The 16,600-nt window shown below is 42.5% G+C and overlaps 1 protein-coding gene across 4 annotated transcripts in view; it reads right to left on the bottom strand.

Moving 5' to 3' along the window:
• SEC16B (SEC16 homolog B, endoplasmic reticulum export factor) overlaps nt 1–15,473 on the bottom strand; it is a 79,640-nt gene extending 64,167 nt beyond the window's left edge. The window contains exons 1-3 of one of the 4 annotated variants that reach the window (XM_069065502.1): nt 15,327–15,473; nt 4,421–4,548; nt 1,132–1,240 (exon numbers count right to left, since the gene is read on the bottom strand). The gene's annotated coding sequence lies outside the window, so the exon portion shown is untranslated. The remainder of the gene's footprint in view (nt 1–1,131; nt 1,241–4,420; nt 4,549–15,326) is intronic. The other 3 variants (XM_069065500.1, XM_069065501.1, XM_069065496.1) reach the window with 3 other exon arrangements.
• Nucleotides 15,474–16,600: the final 1,127 nt, after the last annotated feature.

Genomic DNA, 16,600 nt, shown 5'->3' with positions numbered 1-16,600 from the left:
AGAGAGAGAGAGAGAGAGAGAGAGAGAGAGAGAGAGAAGAGAGAGAGAGAGAGAGAGAGAGAGAGAGAGAGAGAGAGAGAGAGAGAGAGAGAGAGAGAAGACTGGAAACAGTGCTGCTGTGGGGAATATGATAAAGAATGAATTAGAGGGGCAGCTAGGTGGCGCATGGAATAGAGCACCAGCCCTGGAGTCAGGAGGACCTGAGTTCAAATTTGACCTCAGACACTTAGCACAAAAACTAGCTGTGTGACCTTGGGAAAGTCACTTAACCCCAACTGCCCTCCAAAAAGAATCAATTAGAAAAGGATAAAGTGATTGATATGCACCCATGAGGGTAGGTTGCAATTATATAGATTGAATTTGTAGTACAAACCATTAGACAACTACCTAGTACCAGCCACACTCTCAGCAAACTTGGAGTAGAATTACAGAAGGCAGACACTGGAGATGACCCAACATTGAGGATTAGCAGGACACCAGAATAATAAATTCTTGAGGCAGTTAGGTGGCACAGTGGATAGAGTGCCAGGGTTGGAGTCAGGAGGACCTGAGTTCAAATCTAGCCTGAGACACTTACTATCTGTGTGACCCTGGGCAAGTGTGACCCTGTTTACCTCAGTTTCCTCATCTATAAAAATGAGCTGGAGAAGGAAATGGCAAGCCACCCTGGTGTCTCTGCCAAGAAAACCCCCAATGGGGTCATGGAAAGTCCACCATGACTGAAATAACTCAACATCAAGAGAATCATCAAAGGTGGAGAGAAGCAAACTAGCTAACTGTAGAATAAACCATGAAGAGAGAAAAGTGAGGCCAGAGTAGGGAGGGTGCCTGGGAGATCTGGGAGGGATAGAAAGGACTGCAGGGAGCGGTGAGGGCAAAGGAAGTGTAGGGAGAGAAGGCTTGGAGCAGAATTTCAGGTCAAGGCCATGGAAATGGGATAGTTTGGGATCACCATTGGTGAGGCAGTAGAGAAAAGTGCTGGATTTGAGGCAGAAAGACCTGTGTTCAAATCCCTGCTTCAGACACTAACTATGTAACCCCAATATGCTGCTTAACCTCAGCCTCAGTTTTCTTTTCTCATAGGGTTGTTGTGAAGATCAAATGAAATAACATAGAAAGCACTTTACAAACCTTAAGGAAGCATATAAATGCTGTTGATATTTCAGTTGTGACCTACTCTTCGTGACCCCATGGACCATAGTATCTCAGTACCGTCCTTGAGGTTTCCTCAGCAAAGACACTAGAGTGGATTAAAGCAGAGGTAAAATGACTTGCTCAGGATAACACAGCTAGTACATGCCTAAGGCTACATTTGAACTCAAGTCTTGTGACTCCAAGTCAAACACTCTACCCTTTTGTGTTTCTATTTGTGTATGTATTCCTGTTGTGTATGGCTTGGACTAGATAGAGGTTCCCAACCTTTAACAATCTCCATATCCTCTGACTTTTAGCAAACCTTCTCATAACTCCTATTCAATATGAAATGAGACAAATTCCAGCGTTTACTATGCATATGCAATTCTAAAATAAAATAAAGGATTAACCATAATAGGATAATATAGTTATTTGCCAGATTTTCCCTATATCTGAGGGTGTGCTGGAACTGACATGTACATGAGAGCAGATTACTAAATTTGCAGTAGAAGCATTTACTCCTCTGAAATCGGCAAATGCTGCAAAACAATGCTTGACTTTTTTTTGTCTAGAATTAAGAATCATGGAGAAAATGGTGATGATGCATATTAAACTGAAAATTTTGTTCCACATACAATTTTTTTGAACAAGAAACATTGACCAGCACAGCACTGCCTGGATCCCCTGACAAGGTCCCCATTGTCCCTGGGGGTATTGTTGTTGGGTTGGGTCAGTCCTGTCCAACTCTTCATGACCCCATTTTGGGATTTTCTTGGAAAAGATTTTGGAGTGGTTTGCCATTTCCTTCTCCAGTTCATTTGACAGATAAGAAAACTGAAAAAAACAGGGTTAAGTGACTTGCCCATGATCACACAGCTAGTGAGTGTCTGAAGTGGAATTTGAACTCAGGTCCTCCTGACTCTAGGCTCACTGCTCTGTCCATTGCACCACCTAGTTTCTCTCTCCCTGGGTATACATGTACCCAAGTTTAGGAACCCCTGTACTGACCACTGAGGTCCTTTCTGATTCTGTGATTCTGTAATAGAAGGTATGACTCCCCGTGTAGGTAGCTGAGGTAGAGTTGAAATGCTGGTCCTGGTAGTCAAGGTTAAAAAATTAGGAGGCCACAGGGCAGGGGTGGGAGAACCTGCAGCCTTGAGGCTACATGTGGCCCTGTAGGTCCTCAAGTGCAACCCTTTGACTGAAACCAAATTTCACAGAACAAATCCCCTTAATGAAAGAATTTGTTTTGTAAAACTTGGACTCAGTGGAAATGCTGCACCCAAGGACCTAGAAGACCACATGTGGCCTCGAGGTCACAGGCTCCCTATCCCTAGACTAGGGTGTTTGAAGGGATAGCAATACAAATAGTAACCACCAAAGTATGAGGGCAGGCAAGGGCAAGGAATGGAAGATTTTGAACCAAATATTGAATTCCTTGAGAAAGGAGGGAGAATGACTTGAAAGTGGAGGAGTTAAGAGGGTATGGCCACCAGTACCAAACATCAGTGCCTCCCCTCTATTTGTCAGCAGCAGCAGCAGCAGCCCCAACTTACCTGGGACTTAGATGGCAAAGCATTCAGTCCAACACCACTTAAAACAAAACCCCTTTGGAGAACCTCTTTGGGAACTAAAACCACCTTCAGAGTCTGTGGAGCAAATTCTTTTTCAACATCCCTACTTGGGACAAAGCTTTGCCTTTTAAGGATCTACTTGATTTATGGAATCAAGTCATTTGGAGCCACAACCAATGAATAAGATAGGAACTCAAAACAGGAAATATTGCTTTGGGTTTAAAAAAAAATTATAACCTTTAAATAAGGAGGTATTTTCTCATGTGGCAGTTCAGTGAAAGTTTCATGTCGTCTCTTTATTGTGTGACTTTAGGCAAGGCAAACAACTTTTCTGAGCCTCAGTTTACCCATATGTAAAACAGAGATTCCCATTTGACCTATTTCAAAGTGCTGTTGTGAATATCAAATGAGAACACAGATGCAAAGTCCTTTGCAGTTTAAATACATACATATATACATATATACACTAGATTATTATCGCATAGCTTGTTGATAGGTTCCAAGACCAAGTCTCAAAAGAACAAAAGAGTTTTAAAAATATTTATAAGCAACAGCAGCAAAGAAGTGTGACTCCTGTGACGATTACTTGAAAGCATTACACTTTTTCGAATTTAGAAGTTCTGGTAAATTTGTTAAAATATAAATCTCATATATTTGTTAAAATATACCTCATATATCATCTTAGAGCCAGGCACTGTCATTTATTTTAATTTGTCAGCAAGTGAAGGGCTGGGAACATAGCTGCAGCAATGCATTGGAAATGAAATTTAGGGGCTCCGTTAATAACTCATTTTGGAAAAGAGCAGATATTTAAGCCAGTCACACGCTGCCTGACAAGGTTCACGGTGTAGGGATAGAAAGGTGGGGCAGTGAAAAGCCAAGTAAGACCCTGGAGAAGCTTGAGGCAATTCCATGTCAGTGGCCTGGGTTTCCTCTCTAGTCTCCTTCAGTGTTGTGGGTGGCTTTAGCTGCTGTATCTCCAGGGGAGGCAGCCAGGAGCTCATGGCCTAGGTCTGTATTTCCCTGAATGTCTCCTATCAGCTACATCTGGGTCACTGAAGTATGGACAAGGAACACATGGAAGAGAGAGGCTGATGACGTGTCCTGTGAGCTTCAGCCTCAGAATCACATTTCTGATCTCCCATAACTTCAACTCCCAGCCCTAGGAAAAAGACTGCCCAATGGTGGGTATCTTTGTGGTGTTGCTGTGATTTTTTTTTTTTTGCTTTTTGGAGGGCAATCGGGGTTAAGTGACTTGCCCAAGGTCACAAGGCTAGTTAAGTGTTTAGTGTGTGAGGCTGGATTTGAACTCAGGTCCTCCTGACTCCAGGGCCAGTGCTCTATTCACTGCGCTACCTAGCCGCCCCATTGCTGTATTTTTTAAATAATCAACTTTAATGAGGAAATCAAATAAACAAAAACAGGGTGCCACATTTTCAACTAGGTTCAGAGCAATTGACCAATTCCAACGTGCTTTTTGTTCATACCAGTAAAAGGTCGGATTGATAAGGAACTAAAAGAGAGTGCAGTCCGTCTTGACCTTCCACCACTGAAATACTGTCCTTGGTCTGCCTTTCTGAATGTAGCTAGAAACACCTACATGACCTGGAATTTATAGGCTGAACTAAAACTTACAACTACGTAAAGAAACTCATTGGAACAAGAGAGCAAAAGGAAAGAATTCCAACAACACACATTTATTAGGCACTTACCGTGAGCAGAGCACTCACTGTGCTGGGGACCAGGGGCTGTCATGTGGAAGAAGGAATGGTCTTGTTTTTACTTCACTCTGGAGGAAATGAGTGGGATTTACCCCCCAAAAAAGTCAGACTTAGTCCTTCTGTCAGGAAAAGCATACTAAGAATTAGAACCATTCAGAAGCTGAACATGCTGCCTTGAGAGGTAGCGGCTTCTCCCTCACCCCAAGCCCTTCAAGCAAAGGCTGGATGTCCATTTGTCAGATCTATTATAGAAGAGATCCTTCCAGGTAGGAATTAGGCTTTCAGGGGTGGGGAGCCTACAGCCTCAAGGCCACATGTGGCCTTCTAAATCCTTGGGAGCAGCCTTTTGACTGAGTCCAAGTTTTACAGAACAAATCTTTTTATTAAGGGGATTTGTTCTGTGAAGTTTGGATTCAGTCAAAGGGCTTCACCTGAGGACCTAGAGGTCCACATGTAGCCTCGAGGCTACAGGCTTCCCAACCCTGGTTGCTAAATGGTGTCTGAGGGGTCTTCTAACTGAGATTTTGCAAGAGACAAAGTTCAAAAATCTGCTCTATTGGGGTCCATAGGCTAGCAATGGGATAAGACACTTACATAGAAATATACATGTATCTACATATAATCGGCACATATATGCACACATGTGCATATACATACACATATATGTGGTGTGTTATATATTCATGTTGTTATGCATGTATTTGTATATAGATATAGCTGCAGATATAAATTTATAGATATCTTAACTGTTGAGAGTCACAGAACTAGGTACAAAGACTGCCTACCTGAATATTTATACTTCAAATGGATCCATGGACAACAGATCTCACTGGCTAATTCCAAGACTTTATAATGATGCTAACAACTGTGTTCTCAACAACCTCTGGTACATCCAACTTCCTGGCAACTGGCAAAGGTTATCTGGGAAGCTATTGATAGACTCACGGAGCCAACGTCAGCACAGAGTTACAGGCCTTGTTATCAATGTCCTAAACCAATCGACAACTTTTGAAAAATGTCATGCTGAAATTCTTACACTTTTCCTCCTCACAGGATGGGAGTAGGAAGGTGGTGCGAATGAGCCAGCTGGAAAGCAGCAGAGATAGGAGCTATTGCCACAGCTAGCTACCAGTCTGGGTGCCAAAGAAAACTGGCCCATGTTCCATATTCAGCATGTACACCCAAGGTTGCTCAAATCTGTCAGAGGCATTCTTTCCCAATGCACAATCTCACAGAGGTGAAAGTCTGGCTTCAGCACTAGTTGACTTTCTAAAATAGGGATCCTTAACCTGGGGCCAGAGAATTTGCCTTTCAAAAAAAAAATGTTGATACCTGTATTTTAATATAATTAGTTTCCTCTATAGTTCTGTGTATTTTATGTATTTAAAAACAATACTCTGAGGTGTCCCATAGACCTTACCAGTCTAACAAAGGGATCCAAGACACCCAAAAAGAGGTTAGGAATCTTTGTTCGGCAGGTTAAGGTCACATTATACATAGACACCAAGGGCACATGGCCCAAGGCTAAAAAGCCATCTACTAAAGCACACGTTTACACAGACCAACTACCACCCTCTAACTTTATTCCTGTTGCAAGAGGGACAATGTGGTAACATATAAAGGGTATTTGATTTGGAAACAGGTGACCTGAGTTCAATTCCTGGGTCTGCCAATTACTGCTAGTGTTCCTTTACACAAGTCACTTAACTTTTCTGGCACTCAATTCTCCATCTGTAAAATGAAGGGGTTTTGTTGGTCTAGATGACTGCAAAGGTCTCTTCTATCTCTAAATCCATGGCCCTAAGAGCAGGAAAAGTAGACCATCACTATCTAAAAAGAATCAAGCAATCCTCTGTACACACAGTATATCCGTTTTCCCCATCTCTTATGTGCTATGATGAAAGCTGTTCACTATAGTTTTTTCTCTCATCATCCCCTTCTTATTTTACTAGGATGCCTACTTCCAGAGACACCCTCTGGGGTCACCTTCCACTCCACAGGGCTTATCATGATTCCATCTCACTCCAGGCAAGCACCCTCTCTGGTCACCTACATTTCCACAAGGACTGCTTTTTCCATGACCTTTCATCCTGCTCCAAGCACCCTCTCTGGCCATCTACCACTTCACAGAGCTTGCCTTGCTCCTGGCAGAAACCATACATACCACTCCCCTTTCACCCACCCCTTGACCCCCTGGAACAACTCCATGCCCAGGCTGAACTTCTATGGACAATGTTAACCCATGTGAACTCATTCTTCAATGATTAATATACTATCCCACTCACCACAGGATCTTTACCAAGCCTTTTTATCCCTCCTTAAGCCTCCCACAATTCTCTCATCCCCACCCTCATTTCACTGAAAAAAAAAATTGAAATCATGTCCACATCTCACTTCACTCAGGTTCTTTCTGCCACTATCCCCTCCCTCCCTCATTTCATATGAAGAGGTAGCCCTTCTCTTACCAAGGCAAGCCCTTCTACATGCACAAGCAATCCTATTTCATCCCATGTTCTCTAGAAGATTTCCCTGACTTTCATCCCTATTCTCACTCATCTTCAATTGCTTCCTGTCTATTGGCTACTTCCCCCACTGCCCACAAACATTCTCATGTCTCTTTTATCCTCAAAAAACCATCCCTTGATACATCCATCCTTGCAAGCTGTCGTCCTATATCTCTCCTCCCTTTGGTGGCAAAACTCTTTGAGTGGGTCATTTACAATGAGGGACTCCATTTCTTTTGCTCTCACTCTCTTTGCCTCCTCATTGTTCAACCAAAACTATTCTCCCTAAGTTTGCTAAAGATCTCTCAACTGCCAAATTTAATGGTCTTTTTTTAATTATCATCCATCTTGACCTCTCTGAAACCTCTGACACTATCAATCACTCTTTTCCTTGACACTCATCCCTCTTGGTTTTCATGACACTGCTTCCTCCTGGTTCCCCTCCTACCTATCTGATTGCTTCTTCCCCTTTGGTAGGTCATCATCTGCATCCTGCTTACTAAGCATGGGGGTTCCTCCAGGTTCTGTCCGGGTCCTATCCTCTTCTCTCCATATATTATCATTTGGTGATCTCAACTTCCACAGATTGTATTATTTCTATGCAAAAGACTCTCAGATCTACTTATCCAGTCCCAACCTCTCTTGACCTCTAGTCCTGGGTCTCTAGCCATCTATTAGTATTTGACATCTCAAACTGAATGTCCTGTAGCTATCATAAAGTCAACATGACCAAACTGAATTTATCTCCCAACCCCACCCCTCTTCCACCTATCACTTACCATCCTGCCTCCAGACTCAAAAAGTAGATGTCAACCTCAAATCTTCCTTATCTCCACTCCCCTTATCCAATAGGCAATTCAAAGAGGCTATTTGGTAGACATCTTAAACTCAGCATACCCCAAACTGAATTCATCATCTTTCTCCCCTCCCTTTCCTAATTTGTTTATTACTATTGCGAGGACCACCATCTCCCCATTCACCTAGGCTCAAAACTTAAGTACCAACTTCAACTCCTCATTCTATTGCACACCCCATATCCAATCTGTTGATAAAATCTATCGATTCTATCTTTGCAACATCTCTCACATATGCCACCTTCTTTTCTCTGATACTGCCACTATCCAGGTATAGGCCTTCACCTTGTCTGGACCATTGCAATAGCCTGCTGATCAACCTTCCTACCTCAATTCTTTCCCCATTCTGGTCCACCATGATCTTCCTAAAGTGCAGGTCTGACCATATCATCACCCCTCCCTCCCCCCCCACCATTTAATAAACTCTGACGGTTCCCTATCAACTCCAGGATTGAGTATTAAAATCCTACATAATCTGACCCCATCCTATCTTTCCAGACTTCCTACGCCTTCCTCCCTACTGCATACTCTGCAATCCAGTGACACTGGCCTCTTTGCTACTCCTTGCACACGTCATTCTGTCTCCTGACTCTCAGCATTCTCATTGGCTACTGCCATGCTTGCAATACTCTCCTTCTCCATCTTGGCCTCGTGGCTTCTCTAGCTGACTTCAAGTCTCAGCTAAAATCCTATCTGCTACAAGAAACCTTTCCCAGTCCTGCTTAATCTTAGTGTCTTCCTCTAAGACACTAATCCCCAATTTATGCTTGGTTTATCTTATTGGTAGGCAGTATTTTTTGCATGTTTTCTCCCCCATTGGACTGTGAGCCCCTTGAGAGCAAGGACTATTTGTCTTTCTTTGTATCCCCAGTGTCCAGTGCATAGTAGGCACTTAATAAATGATAGCTGACTGACTAATCCACATGGCTGTGACCTATAGCTGTGACCTCTGGTTTTATACTTGGATGTTGCAGCCTTCCCATGCCTACCAGGCACCTCTCAATTGCCCTTTCTATGAAATTCATTTTCAATGCTTTGAAAGTTGTTATGTTCTGTGTTTTGCTGCTATACAATGCTATACACTGGCTTTATTTCCTGCCCAGGCATACACTACCAGTGCCTTCTCACCACAGGGCATTTGCTCACATTGTTGCCCAGGTACATAATGTCCTCCCTTGGCCATTTCACCTGCTAAAGAATAAGAACCCATTTTTGAGCAATAAATTCAATGTCATCACCTCCCTGGTCTCTCAAGGATGCCCTTCCCCCTTAGATGACACAAGGCATTTAATAAACTTATAATCACATACTAAAGCTATTTGCATTTTGTCTTATCCTTCTACCAGATAATAAGTGCCATGAGGACAGAGACTGTTGCTTAAACTTACTTTTTCCCAGTGCCTGACATTCAGTGTGCACTTAATAAATCATTATTGAGGGACAATGGAAGGACAGGTCACACATCAAGATGGTGTCTCTCTGCATTTAGCTCTAGATGGGGATTAAAGGAAGCATCTGAGGGTATTAAGTTTATGCTTCACTAATTCCAATATACTAAGAATTTTATATTACCAATAGGAAAGATTTTTTAATTGGCAAGAAAGACCCAAAAGGAGACAAATATCATTCAAAGTCTTTAATACAACAAGATTATATCTTCTCTTTACATACTATACTCTTCCCAACCCTTCTGATAAAAGTGTTTGGGGGTCATCTCCAGTAATCCTGATCTATATCTTACCACTGGACCCAGATGGCTCCAGAGGAGGAAATGAGACTGGTGACTTTGCACAGCCCTCCCTTACTTAAATCCAATTCATTTGCAAGTCATGACATTATCTTCCTGATGTCATGGTCCACTTCCAAGAACAAAGGACAAACAACTACCTATAAGTAGTCCAAGATACCCCACTGGGGACCCAACTGGTCAGTTCCAGTTGGACAACACACCTCCTTCCCTTCCTTTTCCTTCTCTCCCCTTCCCTCCCATGTATGTCTTGACTTGTGAGTGAATCCAATTTAAATGAAATTAGAAGTAGGCTAGCTATGGGCTGGCTGAAGGACCAGACTCAAACAGATTGCCTTTGAAAAGGCAATATACTCTTTAGATCAGTGTCATTCCTCTCCAGACTGCCCTCTGGACATCCAGTACTTCAAATCTCTGTAACTCTTTTTCATTTCCCTTTTAGATGAGGTCTTCCCCCATTAAAATGTAGGCTCCTTCCTAAAGTAGTTTAGAATAATTTCTATGTGTAGTGATGGGGAGCTAGACCAGTTGGTTAATTGAATGAGCCTCCCACCTCACCCCAATCCAGAAATTACAGACTGTCAAAGGAAACTAACAAAGACAATAAGGCGTCATGTTAGGTACAAAAAAGTCTTTGCTACCCTTTATGAAGCGTGAAGTTATTCATTCAAGCTAGATGAAATTTTTCTTGTTGCTGTTTGTCCTTCATTTTCAAAAAGGACCAATGACATCACAAGGTGATGTCTTGACTTGTGAATGAACTGGATTTAAATGAAATCAGAAGTAGGCTAGCTATGGGCTAGCTGAAGGATATCGGACTCAAACAGGTGGACTTTTAAAGGGCAATAGAGGGAGTGCAGTAAATAGAGTATCAGTCAGTCCTAGAACTGGAGGATCTGAGTTCAAATTTGGCCTCAGACACTTGACACTACCTCTGTGACCCTGGGCAAAAAAAAAGGCAATATACTATCTTTATCCTAGTGGCATTTGGGGTGGAGTCAAGATGGAGGAGTAGAAACGGCTTCTGCTGGGCTCCCACCAAGCTCCCACCACCTCCAATTCATGTAAAAGGTGACTCTGAACAAACTTTGGAGCTACAGAACCCACAAAATGACACAGAGAAGCTAACCTCCCACTGAGGACAGCCCAGCAGGCTGGCAGGGTGCAGCCAGCACAGAATTCTGGGAGCCAACCCCAGCCCCTGGAACTTGAAGTTTAGTCCCAGGGCAGGCCTGACCAGCCACAGGCTGGAGGGACTTCAGATCACCAGCAGGTGGGACGGTTTCCAGAATTATCAACCCGTAGATGCTAAGGACAAAGTGAGAGGTCAGTGTGGTGTGGACTTTGGGATACAGTAGTTGGGAGTGCGGTCGGCCTTTATCCCCTGGAGGGAGAAGCCACTGAGGCACCACGGCCATTTCGTTGCCGCTACATGGCAGCTTCTGCTCCTGGCCTGCAGAGTGTAGAAGGACCAAGCAACCAGCCTGAGGGGTAATTGCTCTTGCTTTAACCTGCTTGGATCTGGATTGTGGTCTAGGGTGGAGGTCCTGGGGTGTGTGATCAGCTTGCCAGAGTGTGTGGAGCTTCAGAGAGGGTGTCCAACTAATACCTTTAGCAGCTGAGAAAACCCCAGCATTTGGTACGAAGTTCCCCTGTCTGGTAGCCAAGTCCTACTGTGGCAAAAAGCCCAAAAGTCAAGTAATTGAGTGGCATTCCTCTCCAGACTGCCCTCTAGACATCCAGTACTTCAAATCTCCCCAGTTCCTTTTCATTTCCCTTTCAGATGAGGTCTTTCCCCAGTAAAATGTAAGTTCCTTGAAGGCAGGGACTATCTTCTAGTATTTGCATTCCCAATACCCAGAACTTGGCACTTAATAAATTGTTGGGGGAGGGGGAGCAGTTCTTTTCCTCACTTAAGTGCAGGTAACACTGGATTAGTCATTTGAATCTCTAATTGGTCACTTTGTCAATTCTGATATTCACCTCTGAGTTTGACTCACAAAGTCTGAAATAAATCTTCAAAGAGACTGAACAGAGGTAACTAGACACCTATGAGAATGAGGGGTGAGTGTGAACAAGGTGGAGAAAATGAACCCTGACTCCAATAATTACTGCTTTTAGAACCTTGGGAATCTCTTGGGGTCTCAGGCTCCCCTTCTGTAAAAGGTGGGGATAGGGAAACTGGAATTGGATGACCTCTGAGCTCCCTTCCAGGTCTACATTTATAAGCCAATTATCCCTACACTTCATTCTCCCTAGCTTCAAAATAAAGGGACTTGTTAACCCACCAGTTGTCACCTTCCCCAGGTTACTCTTAAGATTACTAGTCAGAAAGTACTTGGAGATTTGAGGCAGGCAGATATTTCACAAAGACTCATCAGAACAACTCTAACTCCCCAACTGTTCTTTGGATTCAAACTAATGTACAAAAGCCCAGAGTCCGGCTGTGACTCTTGAAACATGGCATCCAACATGTTTCATTGAATTTGGAAGAAAAAAGTACACATTTATGTTCAAGAAATTGGCTTTGCTTTGTTCTATGCTGTATGCCAGGTTCAAAATACCGGACACCTTTTTTTTTTTTTTTTCTTTTTTAGTTTATTGGTCTTCCCCCTTGTCAATATCAAGGCAAGGATTCCACTGAGTACCAAAGGGCACACAATACCAATATGGTCATTGGCATCTGCAGTTTTGATTAGAATCATAACCTGATTTCATTTCCAATTCCTTCTACAGATTCTGCCAGCTACCTCTGTTTTAAGCAATATCATCTTCCTTTCCTTCTATACTTCATGTCTACATACCCTAGGCAGCTAGAAAGATGTACTTGATTTAATCAATAACTAATTGAAAATTGATATGGAGATTATTCAAATGAATCCATCTAGTATTAATAGTTCCCATAAATCATATATCACCAGTGATGTAATAGAAAAAGTCCTGTCTTTGGATTTAGAGGATGTGGGCTCAAATCCTAGCTCTAGCACTTACTACCTATAAGACTGAGCAAGTCGCTTGAGCTCTGGGCCTCAGTTTACTCTACTGTAAAATGATGAGTTTGGACTAGGCAATCTCCTTCCAGACCCAAATTGCTTCTTTTTCTCTATGCAGCCCTTTGACTCTGCCCTACCCCTCACTCACCCCACTTACATTGCAAAAAAAAAAAAAAAACTAAGGGGAAGCATTTTTATTTTCATATTATAACCCAGTGAAGTCCTGCTGACACATACAGGAGGCTTATCATGGAGAGGGCACTCTTACCCAAAGAGAAATCTGAACCATTTGGATACCTGGCAAGAACTTGGACTAGGAGGCCACAGGTCAAATCTACAATGAAAAGTTTAGGCTGTGGGGAATTCAATATGACTCTGGTCAGATGTCTATTATTCATTTATAGGGTTCTTCTATGAACTAAACCATCAGAGAAAATCAGTTTAAAGGAATGAAATCAATGTCTCAGGGAGACAGTGTAGTATGATGGGACAAACATTGGACTGAGCCTAGAGTCTTGGGTTTGAATCTTTCACTTTCCTTGGGCAAGTCACCCCTCTAGGCCTCAATTTCCCCATCAAAAATGTAATTCTATCAGCAGCTCACACATTTAGCATTTTAAGGTTTACAAAGTGCTTTTAGTGGGTCAGCCAATAAACATGTATTAATATGTGTCGATATTAATTAATTAAAATTCAATTAATTTAAAAATAATTTATAATTAATAATTAATACAATTAATTAATAATAATTAATTGACAATAAACAGTCCATGTACATGTATTAAGTACCTACTGTATACCAGACACTGTGCTACAGTGTTTCCCCGATAATAAGACCTATCCCGAAAATAAGCCCTCCCCTTACTGTGTAAGATTCCTCTAAAATAAGCCCTCCCCTGAAAATAAGCCCTATTGAGATTGGTACTGTAGTGAAGGTGATCCCCTGCGCTACACGCTACATTACGGTACCCTCTGTATGCACCATCCCCCTCCCCGGGTGAAACGCACGCCACGCTCCGAGCTGCATCCAATCAGAGCTGCAGCAGTGAGCGTGTCATCCTGTTCTTCCCCAGTGATTTGCTTATTGAATAAAGGTACATTTTTTTGTTCACATTTACCTGTTTATTAAAATTGCTGTCAATGTTCATTAAAATAAGCCCTCCCCTGAAAATAAGCCCTCTGGTGTTTTTCTGTCCAAAAAAATAATAAGACAGTGTCTTATTATCGGGGAAACACGGTAAGTGCTGTCCATTCACTACTGTCATCTGAGTCTCACAAAAGCTTTGTGATCTGGATGTTATTTTATTACTATTCCCATGTTCACAGATGAGGAAACAGACTGGAAGACATGAAGAAGACTTGACCACAGGTACATAACTCAAAGGTGTATGAGATAAAGTCTAAACCTAGGTCATCACTCTGTTTCTTGGGCTCCCTCCTTGAAGGAGGGCATTCCAAGCTTCGCCCCACATGTCAGAGATGGTGCCAAAGGAATTCTTGATCCAATATCAATTAGACTAAACGGCTTCTGAGGTCCCTTCAAACTCTGAGATTTTGCAACTAGATAACATTTTGTATAGGATTATAAATTCAGAGCCAGAAAGGCCATCTAGTCCAACCTCCCTCCCTTTTTATAGAAAAGGACACTGAGGCCCAGAAATGGGAAGTGACTCACCCACAGTCACAGCAGTTATCAGGGACAGAAATAGGCCTTCATGTTCTTTGACTACAAATCCAGGACCCATCTCACTGTACTACTGCTTCTCCCAGGGTTTAGACCTGAAAAGATCATTTAGCCCAATTCCCTCACTTTAGAGATATGAACAATGAGACCAGAGGAGGGAAGTAACCCAGGGTCACAGCTCAAAAATGATGGAACAGGACTCCAAACTACCTCCTCTGACTCCAGATTCAATGTATTTCCCAGGACTCCAAAGCTGTCTTCTAAAGTCCCTTACAATGCTAATATTTTGCAATCTGTGAAATGGGATAACCAGGATTCAATTTTTTCCCTCCCAGGACTGTCATGAGAGAAAGGCTTTGGTTAACCTTAAAGGACTACAGAAATATGACAAATTAGACCTCTCAGAATGAACCCTAGAATCCAGAGTGTACATATTTCAGGGGCAGGGCTGTCTGTCCCCCCACTACTTAGAAAGAGGGGGACATTTGGGATTTCTTATCTGAGGAGTTGAGGGTCTCCAGAACAACAGTGGCTGGTGGAAAACAGTCATTGGCCCCCAGGGAATAGGGGTAGGGGTTGAAGTTTCCAGAGTTTAATCTGTCACTTGTTGATAGAATTTTGTGGGTTACCAGACCTATAGGTTTAAGGCTCCAAGTTTCCACCCAACCTCTAAGCTCTCTCTTAACTAACTTGAATCCTTCCTGAAATATTTAAAGCATTCTCTCCTATACAGTTCAACTTTTGTCAATATTCTCTTGACTTCCCGTGATCTCTCCTGCTAGAAATGGTGAATAGAAGGATGAAACCATCAATCCCACAAGCAGACAGGGTAGAAATATGTTTAACCCGCCTGTGGAAAGGCCCTCCAGGCAGCAGCAGCATTTGACATCTGGCATTAACCACCCTTCCAACTAGTTTTTGGAACAAACCCATGTGTGCATTTCAGCTTCCTTCCAAAGTCTCCTTTCTTCATCCCTCTGTCCCATGTTGTTGTTCAGAGAAAGTTAAGCCTTGCCAACGTATGCACTGGAAAGGTCTCCCACCCTCCCACCTCCTGGCTTTTGCTCCCTGTAATTTCTCCACTTTCTTAGTTAATGGGGAAAAGAGATACTTACATCTCCTGCACCTAAATAGAAGATACAGCTGCTGCCACCACTACTGCTGCTGCTGCTGCTCCCATGACTGCTGTTTCTGCAGCTGCTACACCCCATGCTCATAGCCTCTGCTGGTGTGACTCACAGCTGGCAGGGACGGTCAGCTGCCACGTCAGCTGGCAGGAACCTTTCTGCGGCAGCTGCTATTTCCTGATGGGACGATTTAGCATGTGGAACTAAAGCCTGGAAGCATGATTCCCTTCACCATATTGAGAAGGTCATAGCAAAGAAGGTCAAAGGCTTTTTTTTTTCCCTGCAGAGACTCTGAAAATTCAGGCTCCCCCCTCCCCTCCCCCCATAATGGACTTGTAGCCAAAAGAGAGCAACTAGCTAAAACCTGACCAGGGAGCAAATTCCATTTTACCTTTCAACCTGTGGATGTATTTGATAAAAAAGGAGACATTAAGGGCTATTTGTGCCCTCTGTAGGTAGTATTACCTGGGTTAAAACCTGATAAATTCTGTGATCCTATGAGATATGTCTTAACCATTTGCCTCCTGAGATGGATCATTGTTTTATCTGGAGATTTTAAAAATATTTTAAGTATCTTTTTTTAAACAGAGAAAATACCTATTGTCCTTGGTCAAAACTATCTTTCTTCCAATGCCAGAATTTCCAGAAATGGAATTCTAAAAAGTTTCTGAACTTAACTGATATAACAAGTTTAAAATAAATGTTCCCCCAAGCCTTTATTTTTCTTTTTTTTTCTGAATAGGGGAAGGTAGGACAATTGAGGTTAAGTGACTTGCCCAAGGTCACACAGCTAGTGTGTCAAGTATCTGAGGCTGGATTTGAACTCAGGCCCTCCTGACTCCAGTGCTGGTGCTCCATTCACTGCATGACCTAGCTGCGCCACCCCACCCTCCACCCATGCCTTTTCTTAATAATAAATGGCATATGTATTGTGATTTAAAGTTTTTGAATCATTTTATAATATATTATCTCATATAAGCCTCACAAACACCCTGACAGATAATAATAAGTATTCATATAGCACTTTTAGGTTTGCAAAGCACTTTATAAATACTATCTTACTTTATCATTTTATCAAGTATTATTATCTTTATTTTACAGGATGTTGTAGCACAAAGAGTCTGGATTCAATCTTCCAAACCATATATACACACTGGAAAGTCAGGTCCCTAGAGCATGGCTGCTACTACTTCTCCCTTGATGGGGTCATCTATTCTCCAACTGATATGCCCCCCTAAAAAATTTTATGGACAAGCCAAAGT

Source organism: Petaurus breviceps, unplaced genomic scaffold (genome assembly GCF_028583685.1).
Source record: "Petaurus breviceps papuanus isolate PSGF00001 unplaced genomic scaffold, PetGlider_PUasm1.0 90692, whole genome shotgun sequence".
NCBI lineage: Eukaryota > Metazoa > Chordata > Mammalia > Diprotodontia > Petauridae > Petaurus > Petaurus breviceps.
The sequence above is the reverse complement of the archived record's forward strand: the minus strand, read 5'-3'. Positions and strand labels throughout refer to the sequence as shown.